The sequence below is a fragment of the Diceros bicornis genome (assembly GCF_020826845.1).
Source record: "Diceros bicornis minor isolate mBicDic1 chromosome 1 unlocalized genomic scaffold, mDicBic1.mat.cur SUPER_1_unloc_2, whole genome shotgun sequence".
Classification (NCBI taxonomy): Eukaryota; Metazoa; Chordata; class Mammalia; order Perissodactyla; family Rhinocerotidae; genus Diceros; species Diceros bicornis.
In genome coordinates this window covers 7,842,914-7,860,040 of record NW_026690855.1, presented here as the reverse complement: position 1 = coordinate 7,860,040, position 17,127 = coordinate 7,842,914, and the positions used below count along the sequence as shown (strand labels likewise).

The 17,127-nt window shown below is 43.2% G+C and overlaps 2 long non-coding RNA genes across 2 annotated transcripts; both read left to right on the top strand.

Annotated features, from left to right (window-relative positions):
* Positions 1–2,577: 2,577 nt before the first annotated feature.
* LOC131401556 (uncharacterized) lies at positions 2,578–3,495 on the top strand. The gene is made up of 3 exons (XR_009217744.1): positions 2,578–2,702; positions 2,994–3,029; positions 3,396–3,495. It is a non-coding gene; the product is annotated as an uncharacterized LOC131401556 (long non-coding RNA).
* A 1,072-nt stretch (positions 3,496–4,567) lies between these two features.
* Positions 4,568–5,657, top strand: LOC131401555 (uncharacterized). Its single transcript, XR_009217743.1, has 3 exons — positions 4,568–4,833; positions 4,992–5,254; positions 5,603–5,657. It is a non-coding gene; the product is annotated as an uncharacterized LOC131401555 (long non-coding RNA).
* Positions 5,658–17,127: the final 11,470 nt, after the last annotated feature.

Genomic DNA, 17,127 nt, shown 5'->3' with positions numbered 1-17,127 from the left:
TCCAGGGCCCAGGACGGCCCGACAGAGAATTATCCAGCTCCAAATATCTGTTGTGCCAAGGTTTGGAAACCTGCTCCAGGGCCTGAAAATCTCCCGAGCCCTGAATGAAGTGTGGAAATTGTTGACAAGTCAGCGAGTCACTTACAGGGTCCCTAAATGACAAGCTTGTTTAAAGGGTCCAGAGTCACCAAAAAGTCTCTTTCCAGCCAAGTGAGTTGAGCGACTCAAGTGCACACAGCACGAAGCTGCTTTCTCCCATCTCAGGGAGCAGCAGGTGGCTGGACAGGAATCGGGAAAATCCAGCCACAACCAACAGTTACAGTTAAATCAGTAAATACAAAAATAGAAAAGTGAATGGGGTTGGCCTTTCCATCCAACACCCTATAAAAGGCCTCAAAAGCTTGTTTGTGCTTTTTATCCCCCCTCAGACATGAAAAGCATCCGTGGAGCTCAAGTTTGATGTGAAACCAGGCTCAGGGTCCACCTGTCCTTGCTGATCCATGGATTTGTGTGTGACCAGGTGAGTACCCTGTGGACCTGGTACCAACAGGTTCCGGCAGCCTCCGCTGTGCAGAAGACCTGCTAGTGAGCTTTCCTGGGCTCGGGTTGTCACCACCTGGAGTCACTGAGAGTGAAGGTATCTTGAGAAAAATTATTGATATTTGATGGATGGAAAGATGGTAAGCTGTGTGTGGTTCTGTGTGGTAAATATTTCAGTAAGTACAGTTATATGCAAATAAAAACACATGAAACAAACGTAAATAACTGCAAATGTGTATTATAGTAGAAAATATAGATTTACTTGCATTGCATAATACTCAAAAGTCAGGATTTATATATAATATAAATACAGAAATGTTTTGTGTGTGTATGTAGTATTAGAAGACATCCTATGAAATATTAGCAGGGATACTCAACAACATTCCTTAGACCCATTCAATTTGATCTCTAAAGTCCTATGAATCCTCCACATAAATTTCAAATAAAGGAGCATTCAGGGAAGAAGATGATTTGAACTTCTTTCTATTAATAACAAATTTAAAATTGAATTTGCCAGTATCCAGATTTATTTTGAGTATTTTTTTCTTTATGACATTTCAAATCATTTGGAGGAGTACTAAGCAACACTGTAGATTGAAGGGAAGGGCACTAGTCTCCAAAAAGACTGTCCTCTCCACCTTGCCTTTTAAAGGGAATTAACTTTGTTTCTTGAAACTTTTCTGAAATAACGGTCTGGTGATTCACGTTGCAGAGAATCTTGTTTAGTAATTTTGTATTTAGTTGTTGGCCTCTACTAATTGTGTGTGTATGTGTGTGTGCCTTTTTCCTTCTAGCTTTCCTGTGATGTTCTTCAGGGGAATGTGTGCTTGTCATGCAATAGATAGTCTCTGAGTGTATAATTAATGGTGACCAACCATCCTCATTTATTCAAGACAGTGGGGTTTTCCAGGACACAGGACGTTTAGTGTTCAAACCAGGGCAGTCCTAGACAAACCGGGATCATTCCTTATCTCATGAGCCAGGCCCTGGGACACATGCATGGGGACCTGGAGAACCAGAGAGACCTTGTCCCACCTCCATGGAATTTACATTGTATTTGGGAATTTGGATTTTGAGAAGTTAATGATGAGAGTGATGTGGGAGTATGGCACAAGGGGAATCAACCTGAGGGGGCAGAGAAGCCCTCTTGAGAAGGACTGATATTTAGCTTGAGAGCTAGAGTTGGGACTGGATTTAGCTGGTAGGAGGGTTAGACTGGAGTGAGGGTGTGGGAGTGTGTTCAAGAGAGCGTTTCAGGCAGAGGGACCCGCATGAGGACACCCCTGAAGCAGAGAGCCTGGTGTGTCCATGAACTGAGAATAAAGATGGCTGAGCCGAGTCAACACAGGGGGAGGGGTGTGAGCCACACTGGCGGGGGGGGACAGGCAGGACCAGATCAGGAGTGACTTGGGACTCTGTTCTAAGTCCAGTGGGAACACTCTGGAGAGATGCGAGTAGAAGGATGATGTGATTAGAGTTTGGTCTAAGCATGTGGGTTAAAATGGACTTCATGGTTAAGAATGAAGACTTAATAGGCAAGATGGGAGGTGCTGGAAATAAGATTAGGAATAAGATGATTGTTCCCTAGGCCTGAGTGATGACTGTGGAGTAGGAAAGAAGTAGAAAGAATAGACCATGGAGTGTAGAACCGAGAGAACATAACGGTACTTTCTTGCCTGCATGTGTCAGATGGCACAGAGCACTGACTGTTCTCGCTGCTGTCTGTGCAGACCTGCGGGTGCCCCCTCACCCAGGTCTGTGTGTTCACCCCTCTTTGCCACTCACAGGCCCCCTCCACATCCTAAAAGAAGTCAGGCCTTACTTGTGAGGGGGTTGTCTCACACGGGAGACACCTAGGAGAGCCCCTGCAGGCATCAGAGCAGCCCCTTCAGCATCTCCATCAACTTCCTCCCTTCCCCTCTCTCACTTTCCACACCCAGAATGACCCCTGCTCAGTATTCCACATCCCCATGATCTTCCTCCCCCAGGCTTGAGAAGGGTGGGGTAGCCACTGGCTTGGACATCATCTGCACCTTCCATTCTGACCCCCGCAGGTCCCGGGCTGGACAGAGAGTGACTCTACTGGGAGCTGAGCCATGAGACTCAGCGCATCACCCACCTGGCCTCCTTCACCCTGGACTGGGACAGCCTCTACTTCAGTGGTGAGGGGCTGTGCTACAGCCATGCTGTCTGTTCTGTGTTCCCTCCGTTGCTCTAAAGTGAGCTATGATCCATCTCTCTATCCTCCTGCTCTGGGTTCAGTCTTCTCATCACTGTGTGATCACTGGGTCCATCCACCTTTCAACTTATTGCCTTCCCCCTGAACACCCCTCCACTCGTCCCCTCTGCTTTCCCCTCTGCTTTTCCCACAAAGGTCACTACATCCTTTCTCTCCCTTAATTCTTTATGTTCACCCCAACTCTTGCTCAGCTCCTCTCGCCTTCTCTCCACAGGTTACACCTATGGAGCCGTGGCCCCGACTACCACCAGTGAGTATTCCTGACCCTGATCTCCTGTGTCCCATCTGCATTTGTAGTTTGGGAGCACTTGTTCTCCTTCACCTGCTGTCCTTAGTGAGGGAAGGACCTGGAAGGGCCCTAATTCATCCCTTCTCTCCCTCCCGGGTTCTGGTGGACAGTCCCAGCCCAGTGTGAGAAAGCCTTAGACACAAATATGTTCTCCACCACATTCTGACCCCACATGGTTTTCACTTTAATTCTCCTAAAGCCCCGCTCTTGGTCCTCCTTTTCCAGGTATCCCATCCATCTGCCCATTTTTCTGCCTATCTGTCTCTCCTCTGATTTCAGTCACTCTTGTTCACCTATCACTCTCTCTTGGGCTCCTCTCATCCACAGGCTTGCTCATCCCTCTACTCACACAGTCACCGGTCCCCTCACTCTCATTTATGCTTCACCTGTGAATGGTGGTCCTGAGACAGCCAGTGCTGGAGCCCATGTGAGCCTCGGGTCTCCTCCCACTCTGTCCCTCCCAGATGACAGCCTTATCCACAGCTCCCGAGCCGGCCACCACGTCCCTGCATACTTGATCATCACCTGTGCCACCAGAAGCCACCACAGGTATCTGGGTGCCCCTTTTCCTTCCCAAGAGAAGCTCTCTGGCCCCACTCCCCATGAGCCAGGTGTGATCCAGGAGCTGGGAAGCCAGGGTATGAAATTCTGGTTTTAGGACAATCATGCTGATCACAAAGATTATACCAACGATTCAGTCTAAAGCCAGCTCTCAGAGAGCCCCTAGACTTGTGAAATTAACACACCATTATAATACAATGTGGGATATTTTGGGGAGAGGCACCTGGCATAATTTGGAGGGAAGGAGCTTGCTAGAGAAAGTTACACCAGAAGTCTTTAAGAATGTGTAGGAGGGACCCTGGCAAATAGAGGATGAAGGATTTTCCTGGCAGAAAGGATTCCGTGAGCAAAGGCTCCGGCCAGAAACAACATGCCATATGGGGAGAATAGAAACGAATTTGGGTTGCATGAAGCATAATGTTTAACCGTCAATAGATGGATAAAATGAGACTGAAAGGTCAGCAGGAGCCAGATTGAGTAGAGCCTTGAGTGCCAGGTCAAGAAGGTTGAACTAAACACTGAAGGCCATAGGGAGCCATGGGTGGTACTAGAGCAGTGGTGGCCCTAGTGAGGTATTCATTTCAGAAAGATTCTTCTAGTAGTCCATGAAGAACATCCTTTAGACAGAGCATCCAGTGAGCCTGCTGGGGTGTTTGTCCGGGTGAAGGAAGTTAAGACCTGAGCTAGGACAGGGATGGAGAGAGGGAGTGTATGTGAGGACCAGTGTGCAAGGTGAATGGGTGTTACTGGGAGGGAGGAGGAGCTGAGTAGACATGCTGGTTCTGACTTGGGTGACCACACGGGTGGGTGGTGGTGCCACTGGGACAGAAGACGACAGATTATAATGAGTGCAGGACTCTGGGCTGGTCTCAGGCCAGCTTTCGGAGATGGCCATCTCTCTCCCTCTCGTCTTGCAGCTTTGGGGCACAATTTGAAGACCCTCACAGTCAACGTCACCATCTCCACCCTCCGGTATTCATCAGACATGAGCAATGGCTAGGCCACGTTCAACTTCACTGAGAGGGTCCTGCAGAGCCTGGTGAAACCCTGGTTCCAGCAGCTCCTGGTGGGTTAAATCCCACCCAGCCCCTCCTCCAACCCCTGTCCCTCCTGCTCCTCCTCCTCCTTCCTCCCCAGCTGGATCATTGTTCAAGAAGAGCAGCCTGGGCCCCTTCTACTCAAGTTGCAGACTGGTCTCCCTCAGGTGAGACCCTCCCCTCAGCATTTGCCCCTAATGACCACTTATGTGACCACCCCTCTCTGTCTCCCAACTGTCCTCCCATTTCCTCTTTCCTGTTCTGGCCCCCACCCCCAGAGGTTTCAGGACCTCTCTCTAGAGTCCCCACATCCCTCTCTCCCCAGGCCTGAGAAGGATGGGTCAGCCACCTGTGTGGACGCTGTCTGCACCCACCACCCTGACCCCGTGGGACACCATGCCTCTGTGCTGGGAGCTGAGTGTCGCCACCTGTCTGCTCTTCTTCTCGGTGGCTCCTGGCTCTGCAGCCCAGAGTTTATCCATCAAGAGAGAGCACCAGCTACATTTCCGCATCATCAGCTGGAACCTCAGCATCTCGGAGCCCACATCTTAGGAGTACTCCGCCCTGCTGAGAGACACCCAAGACCAGGTGGCGTCTCCCACTCCCGTCTCTCCTTGCCCTGATGGCACCGTCATTCCTCCATCTGACTTACATCTGTTATGTGATTGTTTCAACCCTTCACTTTCCCTTCATGTCTGGGTTCTCTCAGTCCCCAGGGGTGGTGTCCTATCTGCCTTCCCCATTTCTCACATGGGTAAACTGAAGCTCAGAAAGGGGAGTATTGTGCCTAAGGTCACACAGTGAGTTAGGGGCAGAGCCAGGATTAGAAGTCAGGTCTCCCTTGTCCCAAGGTCTGTGATATTTCGCTGGCTCCAGTGGCCCCCTGCATCCCCAGGAGACCTTCATCTCACCCACTCTCCCTCGCGTTTTTTCTAGGTCACCACGCTCTACAGCGGCAGCCAGCTTTGAGACATATTCCACTCCTGCCTGGTCACAAACTTGATGTAGGTTGAGGAGATTGGAAGCATTGGCTGAGCTGGTGGCTGATGACTCTGATCTCCCGTGACACATCATTGATCTGGAAGTCACTTACATCGTGGCCATTCTGCCCCACATCCCTGTCAGCTAATCCTAACATCTCCTTCCATAAGTTTTCGGGGGATGAGAAAAGCATTAACATTTGGTGCCACCAACCTCCAGCATCCTGCTCCTCCTCCTCTTCTGGAGACTTTCAACAAATATCAGCAGTCTAACTGTGCTCTCCAATAGTGGAGCCACTAACCACATGGGGCAATTTAAATTTTTTATACACCTATTAGGATACGATTCACATATTGTGTGTGGAGAGGAGTGTATTTTTTAGGTTTTTCTATATACAATATCTTCTCATCTGCAAAACAAATAGTTTTACCTCTTCCCTTCCAATCTGGGTTTCTTTTATTCCTTTTTCTTGCCTAATTACCCTCATTAGAACCTTTAGTATCTGTGATTAACATACGAGATAAGGGAAGACATCATTGTCTTGTCCCTGGTCTTAGGGGGGAATTTTCAGTCTTTCACCATTGAATATGGTGTTAGCCGTGGGTTTTTCATCGATGCTGTATATAGGTTGAGAAAGCTTTTTCTATTCCTAAATTGTTGAGTGTTTTCTTTTTTAGACATGAAGGGCGTTATATTTTGTGAAATTCTTTTCTGTATATGGGGTCGAGATTGCATGTTATTGGCCCTTATTCTATTAATATTGTGTAACACATAGTCAAGTTTTCAGATATTAAGCCAACCCTTCAACTAGAGGTGAGAGGTTAAGATGTTCTCAAGTTTTTCCTGGGCGTGCCACAGCCCTGAGCCCTTGTGGCCTTCAAGATGCCCGCAAATACACTGGAGCTTTTCAAAGCCACCTGTGGACATCTCATGCCCCCAATTTTTCTTCTAAGTTTATGGCTCACCTCTTGCCTGCCTCAGCTGGTATCACTCCCTCAGGCAACTACAATAGAAAACAATTAGCCCTGAATATTTTTAGCAAGTGCCCTGGGGACAGACTTTCCTCCCTGGGCAAGCTCTGACTCAAGTAACGTCAAGCTCTGAACATGGGGCTTTTTCAGGGAGCTGCCAGGAAGGTCAGCTAGTGACAGTTCGATGGGGATGGGTCTTTTCAGAGCTCTAAACCCATTATGGCTGCTTGGCTGCTGGTTGTCTCAGCTACCATGGTTCTGAGACTGATGGTTTTCAAAGTTATGGAGGATATTGTGAGAGCAGGATGGGAATAGTGCAAGTTATAATGCCACAAAGTTTGCTCCCGTTATCAAGATTCCACCATGTTTCTTCACTAAACCCTCCTCAGATTCTTACAAGCCGTTGATTAATTTCTAGACTTATGAAAAGTTGATTTTGACCATTTTTACCAGTGTTCTCATTGTTTTTATGCATTTGCAGAAAACCTTTCTCAAATGTTTCAAAAATGTTCTCCCTGTGGTTATTTATTTATAAATTAATTACTTAAAATGAAATTACATGAGAAATTCAGTTCCTCACTCACACACACTAGCCACATTTTAAGTGCTTGATAACAACATGGGGCTAATAATGAGTGTATTTGGTAGTGCAGACAAATGTTTACATTATTGCAGAAAGTTATCTTGGACAGAACACAGAAGCAGGGAATCTAGAATCAGGGTAGAATTCTAGACACCCTTGTTCATCCCTTGTGCCCTTCCATGTCTGTCCCCCACAGTAACCACACTGGAGTGGACTCCTTGTGTACCTTGCCGCCTTGGCACAGAGATTGGACAGAATTGCCATCTATGAGGAATTCCTGTGTCTGACCCAGAATGGACCCAGCTGCAGAACTTGACCCTGGACAGGAAGAGTGTCCTTGGGGAGGTTAAGGCTCCCTAGTCATTGGGAAAGGAAGTCAGGCTTTTCTGGGGACTCTGGATGCCTGGGGCTGAGAGAGCATTGAACTTTCTCAGGCTGACAGGAGGTGGCATAGTCCCCCAGTCTTTACCCACCATAGAGAGAGAGACAAGGACACCAGTGTAATATTGGAGGCCGTCACCTTCTCCTAGACAGCTCTGTGACCTCAAGCTAGTCACCTCCCCTCTCTGGACTTTTGTTTCCTTATCTCTCCACTGAAAGCCACTGGGCCAGATGGTCAGTGAGGGCCTCCAGCTCTGTGTGAAGCAGTCTTACAGGTTTGGGTGTCATGTGGTTTCTGATCCACAGGCTATAGTTTGCCAAGTCCCACTCTAGACGAGCACCAATGCACTAGAACTTTCTGCAGTAGTGGAATGTTCTATATCTGTGCTCTCTAGTGCATAGCCGCATGTGGCTGTTGAGTACTCGAAGGATGGTATTGTGACTGGTCTTTATTGTTACTGATTTTTAATGTTACTGAGGTACCAGATTTTTCATTTTATTTAACTAAAATTAATTTTAATTCAAAAAGAGACTTGTTTGTGCTCCATATCAGACAGCACACCTCTAAGAGTTTGTATGGATAGAGGTACAAGTAGGGGGGCCTGCACCCCTCCCCCCATGCCCACTGAGTGCTGTGTGTCCTCCCCTCCTGGAGTTTATGTTGTAGCTGGCAATAACAAGAATAGAGAATTGAAACTTATCAATTATTTGATGTGAACAAACTCATACTTGGAGGCGGTATTCAGAGAAGACTTTCTGCAGGATATTACATTGTATGTTAATCCTAGAAAATGAATATTAAGGAAATAGATAAAGGAGAAGGGGATGATGTGTTTCCAGGCATGGAAGAACACTTTTGAGTGGGATTTTACAAATTTAGAGAGATCCCATAGGCTTGCCAACTGTGATGACCCATTTTCCCCCCGACCGTCCTAAGAAAGTCCAGCCCAAATTCAGTCCTCTGTGCCCAGAGGTATGAATTTGGTTTAATTTATTACACTTTTGTTCTGTGATAATGGTCTTGGATTTTGTAGCAAAGTGTGCTCACTTTTTAGAAATGAAAACTAAAATTGGGTGAAACATCATGATGTCTACTTGACTTTAATATTTCATTGAAAACATGGGATGAATCAAGGGTGGCAAGTGTTAATAATTTATACATTGATGAAATATTGTTTTAATTGGATGGAATATACATTGTTAAATCTAGATGATGGATGTTTATGAGACTGTTCCCTTTATTTTTCTGTGTCTAAAAAGTTTTATTAACAAGAGTGAAACACACTCACATGCATTCTCCATTTCATTCACTTCCAGAATATTCTCCCAACAGAGATGATACCTTGACTCGGAAGCCTGGTAAACCTGCAGGAAGCCCCAGCCCATGGTAGGGGACGAGTATGTTGATGCTATGTCTCATTGAAGAGAACCGTGTGCACAGTGTCTTGGATGATGAAGAATGTTGGCCAACCCTTGTCAAGGAGGGTTGAGGCACAGTGGGTTCACCAGGAGCCCTTGGGCGATGACAGGACGTGGCTTACCTCACCACTTGTCTCCCCAGACCTCCCCTTCTGGGCCCTCATCCTCATCTGCTTGGCGGGACTCCTGGTGCTCATCACAGGCCTGATCTGCTGTCTCCTCGTAAGCCATGACATGTTGCTTGTCTTCTTCTTATTGCGTTGTAAGAGCTCTTTATATATTATAAATACACATCCTTTTATAGGGATATGTTTTGCAGATGTTTTCTCCCAATCTGTGCGTGACTTGCCTTCTCCTTCACAACATGAGTCATTGGGGAAATGTAAGTGACAGTCATCATGAGATTCCACCACACTTGAGAATGGCTAAAATTAAAAAAACTGACTATAGCAACTGTTGTTGAAGATTTCAAGTCACTGAAACTCTCATCGAGTGCTGGTGAAAAATAGCTTGGATGCGTCTTTAATAATTACATACGTCTACCCAGCCATTCCTCTCCTAGGAATCCATCTAAGGGAAATAAACACATATGTCTATACACAGACTTGTACACACATGTTGATAACAACCTATTTATAGCAGACAAAAACGGAAAACAACCCAAATGTCCATCTACTGGTGAACGGATACACAAAGTGTGGTATATCCCCACAGTGGAATACTATTCAATCATAAAAAGGAATGAATTTTTTTTCTTTTTTAATTATTCTATTGAAATTATAAAGAGTTTTAACATTGTGTAATTTCGGGTGTTCATTATTATTTGTGAATTTCTGTATAGACTGTATCGTGCTTAGCAGCGGTAGTCTAACTTTTTTCCATCACCATGCATATGTGCCCCTTTAACTTTTTCACTCAACCCCCAGCCCCCTTCCCCTCTGGTAAGCACTAATCTGTTCTCTTTATCCCTGTGTATGTTTATCTTCTACATATGAGTGAAATCATGCATATTTCTTTGTCTGGCTTATTTCATTTAACATCATACCCTCAAGGTCCATCCAAGTTGTTGCAAACAGGATGATCTTGTCTTTTTTTTCTGGCTGAGTAGTATTCCATTGTATATAATACATACCACATCTTCTTTATCAATTCATGTGTAGCAGGGCACTTGGGGTGCTTCCATTTCTTGGCTATTGTGAATAATGCCGCAGTGAACACAGGGGTGAGTAAATCTCTTTGAATTGTTGATTTCAATTTCTTTGAATAAATACCCAGTAGTGGGATAGTTGGAAGGTATGGTATTTCTATTTTTAATTTTTTGAGAAATCTCCATACTGTTTTCCCTGGTGGCTACACCAGTTTGCATTCCCACCAGCAGTGTGTGAGGGTGCTCTTTTCTCCTTATCCTCTCCAACATTTGTTATTTTTTGTCTTGGGAGTTATAGCCATTCTGACAGGTGTAAGGTGACGTCTCATTGTAGTTTTGATTTGAATATCCCTAATAATTAGTGATGTTATACATCTTTTCATGTGCCTGTTGGGCCTCTGTATATCTTCTTTGGAAAAATGTCTGTACATATCCTCTGCCCATTTTTAGATTGGATTATTTTTTTTATTGTTATTGGGTGTGTGAGTTGTTTATATATTTTGGAGATTAACCCCTTGTCAGATATATGATTTGCAAATATTTTCTCCCAGTTCGTGGGTTGTCTTTTCTTTTTTTTTTGAGGAAGATCAGCCCTGAGCTAACATCCGTGCTAATCCTCCACTTTTTTTCTGAGGAAGACCGGCTCTGAGCTAACATCTATTGTTAATCCTCCTCCTTTTTGTTTTTTTCCCCAAAGTCCCAGTTGATAGTTGTACGTCATACTTGCACATCCTTCTAGTTGCTGTTTGTGGGACGCGGCCTCTGCTTGGCCGGACAAGCGGTGCGTCTGTGCGCGTCTGGGATCCGAACCTGGGCCGCCAGTAGCGGAGCTCGTGCACTTAACCACTAAGCCACGGGGCTGGCCCTGTCTTTTCGTTTTGTTCATCATTTCCATTGCCTTGCAGAAGCCTTTTAGTCTCATGTAGTCCCATTTGTATATTTTTTCTTTTCTTTCCCTTGCCTGAGTAGACATGGTATTGGGAAGGGTGCAGCTAAGACCGATGTCAAAGACTGTACTGTGTATATTTTCTTCTAGGAGTTTTATGGTTTCAAGTGTTAGATTCAAGTCTTTTATTCATTTGGAGTTAATTTTTGTGTATGGTGGAAGATAATGATCTACTTTCATTCATTTGCATGTGGGTGTCCAGTTTTCCCAACAGCATTTATTGAAGAGACTTTCTTTTCTCCATTGTATGATCTTGGCTCCTTTGTCAGAGATTAACTGACCACAGATGTGTGGTATTTTCCTGGGCTTTCAGTTCTGCTGCATTGATTTATGAGTCTGTTTTTGTGCCAGTACCATGCCATTTTGATTACTACAGCTGTGTAATATATTTTCAAGTTAGGATTGTGATGCCTCCAGCTTTGTTCTTTCTTCTCAGGATTGCTTTGGCTATTTGAGGTCTTTTGTTATTCCATATATATTTTAGGTTTCTGTGTTTTGTTTCTATGAAGAATGTCATTGGGATTCTGATTTGCATTGCTTTGAATCTGTAGATTACTTTAGGTAATATGGACATTTTAACTATGTTTATTCTTCCAATCCATGTGCATGGAATATCTTCCCATTAGTTCAGGTCATCATTGATTTCTTTCAATAAAGTCTTATAATTTTCATTGTATAGTTCTTTAACCTCTTTAACCTCTAGGGATACTAGACATTTTTTTTTTATTTTGCAATTGTAAATGGGATTGTATTCTTGTGTTCTCTTTCTGTTAGTTCACTATTAGAGTATAGAAATGCAACTGATTTTTGTAAGTTGATTTTGTATGCTGTAACTTTGCTGTAGTTGTTGATTATTCTAATAGTTTTCTGATGGATTGTTTAGGGTTTTCTATATTTACAATCATGTCAGCTGCAAACAGCAAGAGTTTCATTTCTTCCTTTCCAATTTGGATTCCTTTTATTTCTTTTTCCAGCCTAACTGCTCTGGCCAAAACCTCCAGTACTATGTTGAATGGGAGTGGCGAGAGTGGGCACCTTTGTCTTCTTCCTGTTCTCAGAGGAATGGCTTTAATTTTTTCACCATTATGTATGATGTTGGCTGTGGGTTTGTGATATATGGCCTTTATACTGTTGAGGTACCTTCCTTCTATACCCATTTTATTGAGAGTTTTTATCCTAAATGGATGTTGGATCTTCTCAAATCCTTTCTCTGCATCTGTGGAGAGGATCATGTGATTTTTATTCCTCATTTTGTTAATGTGGTGTATCACATTGATTGATTTGCGGATGTTGAACCATCCCTGCATCCTTGGTATAAATTCCACTTGATCATGGTATATGATCCTTTTAATATATTGCTGTGTTCGATTTGTTGATATTTTGCTGAGGATTTTTGCTTCTGTGTTCATCAGTGATATTGGCCTGTTATATACCTTCTTTGTGCTGTCCTTGCCTGCTTTTGCTTTCAGGGTGGTGTTGGCCTCATAGAATGAATTAGGAAGTGTTCCATCTTCTTCAACTGTTTGGAATAGTTTGAGAAGCATAGGTATTTAATCTTGATTGAATATTTGGTAGAATTCTCCAGAGAAGACATCTTGTCCTGGACTTTTGTTTTTTGGGAAGGTTTTTGATGACCATTTCGATCTCTTTACTTGTGATTGGTCTGTTCATTTTCTCTATTTCTTCTTGAATCAGTTTTGGGAGGTTGTATGAATCTAATAATTTATCTATTTCTTTTAGGTTATCCAATTTGGTGGCATGTAAGTTGTTCAGTTTATTCTTTATTGTCCTTTGGATTTCTGTGGTATCTGTTGTAATTTCTCCTCTTTCATTTCTAATTTTATGTCTTTGAGCCTTCTCTCTTTTTTTCTTAGTGAGTCTGGCTAAGAGTCTGTCAGTTTTGTTTCAATCTTCACAAAGAACCAGCTCTTTGTTTCAATGATCCTTTCTAATGTTTTTTTAGTCTCTATTTCATTTATTTCTGCTCTAATTTTTATTATTTCCCTCATTCTGTTGACTTTGGCTTCATTTGTTCTTCATTTTCTGGTTCTATTAGGTGTAGTTTAAGGTTACTTATTTGGTATTTTTCTTGTTTGTTGAGGTGCACTTGTATTGCTATGAATTTCCTTCTTAGAACTGCTTTTGCTGCATCCCATAGGAGTTGTTTTGTTGTCTTTTCATTTTCATTTGTCTTCAGGTATTTTTTGATTTCTCCTTTCATTTGTTCATTTATCCAATGGTTCTTCAGTCTTGTGTTCTTTAGTCTCCACATATTTGTATCTTCCCCATCTTTTGTCTTGTAGTTGATTTCTAGTGTCATAGTATTGTGGTCAGAAAAGAAGCTTGATATGATTTCAATCTTAAATTTATTCAGGCTTGCCTTGTTTCACAACATATGGTATATCTTTGAGAAGGTTCCATGTGCACTTAAGAAGAATGTGTATTCCACTTTTTTGGGAGGGTATGCTCTCTATATATCAATTAAGTTCATCTGATCATATGTTTCATTTAATTCCACTATTTACTGGTTGCCTTTCTATGCATGATCTATCCGTGGACGTAGTGGGGTGTTCAGCTCCCCTGCTATTATTGTGTTGCTTTTAATTTCTCCCTTTAGGTCTATTGATAGTTGCTTTATATTCTTTTGTGCTGCTGTGTTAGGTGCATATATCTTTATAAGTGTTATGTCCTCTTGGTGGAAAGTCCCCATTATCATTATATACTGCCCCTCTTTGTCTCTCATAGTCTTTTTTATCTTGAAGTCTGCTTTGTCTGATATAAGTATGGAAACACCTACTTTCTTTTATTTGCCATTTGCTTGCAGTATTGTCTCCCATCCATTCATTCTGAGCCTGTTTGTTTTTAGTGCTGAGATGTGTTTCCTGGAGGCAGCGTATTGTTGGGTCTTGTTTTCTAATCCACCCCACCACTCTGTGTCTGTTGATTGGAGAATTCAATCGATTTACATTTAGAGTGATTATTGATACATGAGGGCTTAATCCCACCTAATCTATATTTCCATTGTTTCTCTTCCTTTGTGTTTCTGACTACCATTTCATTTTGGGGGTTTTCTGTGGAGGTGTTCTCTCTTTTTATGATCTATGGCTCTGCTCTGATTTTTTGTTTGCTGGTTACTGTCAGGTTTGTATGAAGATCTCATAGATGACATAGTCCATCTTCTGAGAGCCTCCTATCTCCATTAGCCTAAGCAGGTTCCATCCCTTTCCTCTTCTCCTTCTCAGTTATTGTTGTCACAAGTTATTCAATTTTGTGTTGTGCATTTGTGACTAAGCTGAAGTGTTTATAGTTACTTTTGATGCTTTCCTTCCCTTCCTCTTTTAAGTTATAATTAATTATTTGCTACCCTGTTGTGAAACAAAGCTGTAGCTTTCTGATTTTGTCTTTCTATTTATCTCTTTGCTCAAAGCTTTGTAGACATTTGCCTTCTTTTTGTTTCAGGTATGAGGGTGTTCTTGATCATTGCTTTTATGGGAGATCTAGTGGCGATGAACTCCCTCAGCCTTTGTTTATCTGGGAAAACTTTTATTTCTCCCTTGTATCATAAGGATCATTTCACTGGATAGAGTATTCTTGGCTGAAAGTTTTTGTCTTTCAGTATTTTTAATATATCATTCCATTCTTTCCTTGCCTGTAAAGTTTCTGCTAAGAAATATGCTGAAAGCCTGATAGGTGTTCCTTTGTAGGTTATTTTCTTCTGTCTTGTTTCCCTTCATGTTTTTTCTTTGTCATTGGCTTTTGCCAATTTTACTATTATATGCTTTGGAGAAGGTCTTTTAGCATTGATGTAATTAGGCGTTCTGTTGGCTTCATGTATTTGTAAGTCCGATTCTTCCCCAGGTTTAGGAAGTTCTCATCTATTATTTCTTTGAACAAGCTCTCTGCTCCTTTCTCCCTCTTTTCTCCCTCTGGGATACGTATAAATCTTAGGTTGCTTTTATAATTGAATCATATATTTCTCCAAGAATTCCTTCATTTTTTAAAAATCTGAGTCCTCTCTCCTCATCGACTGGAAGCATTTCTATATTTCTATCCTCTAAATCACTAATTCTTTCATCCATAATATCAGCTCTGTTTTTTAAGGATTCTAGAGTCTTTTTTATCTCATTAATTATGTTCTTCATATCCAGAATTTCTGCTTGTCTTTTTATTTAAATAGTTTCAGTCTCTTTGATGAAGTATTCCTTTTCCTCATTAATTTTATTCCTGAGTTCATCGAACTGTCTGAACATTCTTGTAACTTGGTGAGTTTCTTTAATGACAGTTATTTTGAATTCTCTGTCATTTAGATTGTAAATTTCTGTGACTTCAATGTTCCTTTCTGAAGATTTGTCATTTCCTTCTGCTCTGAATTGTTACTGTAGTTTCTTATGGTGTTTGATGAACTAATCTTTTGCCTGCGTATTTGTGGTAGTATCAGGTCGCAGATGCCGCCTGCTACCGCTGTGGGGAAAGCATGAACTGTGTTTCTGATCCCACTCCATATGCTGGAAGTTGCGTGGGTACAATGGCTGTTCCCATCCTCTGGGAAAGCATTCACACTGGGCTCAGAGCTGCCACCAAACGGAGGCATGTACCCAGTTGTGAGACGGCAGCACTACTATGGGTATTTGTGCCATCTGGGAAAGCATTTGCATGTGCGCATATATCTGCTGCTGCCTTTTCTTATGCTCATGCCAGCCTCTGTGCTTGGTGGGTGGGACTTCTTCACGGTTTCTGAACATTGGCCAATCATTGTGACTGCAGTGGCATGGTGGGCTTCCCAATCATCCAGGAAAACATTAATTGGAAGGTCCAGGGCTCCCGCCAACCCCTCCCAGAGTTGCACCAAGGCGCATTCCTACTTTTGGGGATACAGCAGTACTATTGGCTCTCACTCCAACCTGAGAAGCACTCGGGTGTGTGCACAGTGCTGCCAGGGAAGCGTTGGGGATAGGAATGAATTCATAGTGCATGCAATGACAAGCATAAATCTCAAAATATTTATGCTTAGTGAAAGAAGCCGGTAAAACATGAGTACATAGTGTATGATCCCATTTATAAATTCCTTGGAAAATACAGGAAAATCTATAGGGACATACACCGGATCACTGGCTGCCTGGGAATGAGAATGTGTTTGCAAACGGCAGGGAAATAGAAATTAAAATGACCATGAGGAAATTTGGGGAGGATGGGCGTTCCTTTTCTTGATAGAGGTGATGGTTCAATAAGTTATAATCAAAATGTATCAAATTGTTCTCTTTAAATGTATGCAGTTTACTGTATGTCGTTAATACCTCAATTACGCTAGAACATGTAGGGGAAAGAGAGGGAGAGAGAGAGGAAAGAGGGAAAAGGAAAGGAAATGAAGGACTGAGAGTGAAAATTAAGTGGACAAAAGGAAGAGGGCGACACAGGATGCATCAGGTCTCTGTGGCTTTGGCATCTCCTTCCCCTGGAGTCTCCCATACTGGGCAGCTGACTGGACCATTCTGAGGCGCTCTCCTCACCTCACAAGTCACTGTCTGCCGGCGGAAGAAGGAGGGCGACTATGAGCTCCAGAGACAACGCCTGGGCTATTACCTGCCTCATGGCGACCTACGGAAGCTGTGATGACTAGATCTGACTAGATCTGAGGTCCCTTTTTCCCAGCTGTAGTCCATAGGAGCTTGGCTGTAACAAAATGAAACCATATTGGACAGACACAGGCTCCGAGCCTTTCTAGACTTGGCCCCTGACTGGCTCACAGGGGACTAAGCTGAAAGGTTTCACCTTCCTTAAGTCCTGAAAGTGACTGCAACTTCTGTCCTGTGGTGTCACACCAGTTCATCCTTCAGGGACACCAGAATTGGTGAAACCAACACAGACATTGCCATCATGTAAAATCGTATCCTCACTTCATTGCAAGTTTTCCCTTCTTAGGAAACTTTGAAACATCCCTCCCCTTGACTCTGTGCAGCCATCACACCCCTCTCGGTTCCTCCATATTCCTCCCCAACTGAAGGCCTGGCAGTCTCAGGTTCCCCTTTTCTGCTT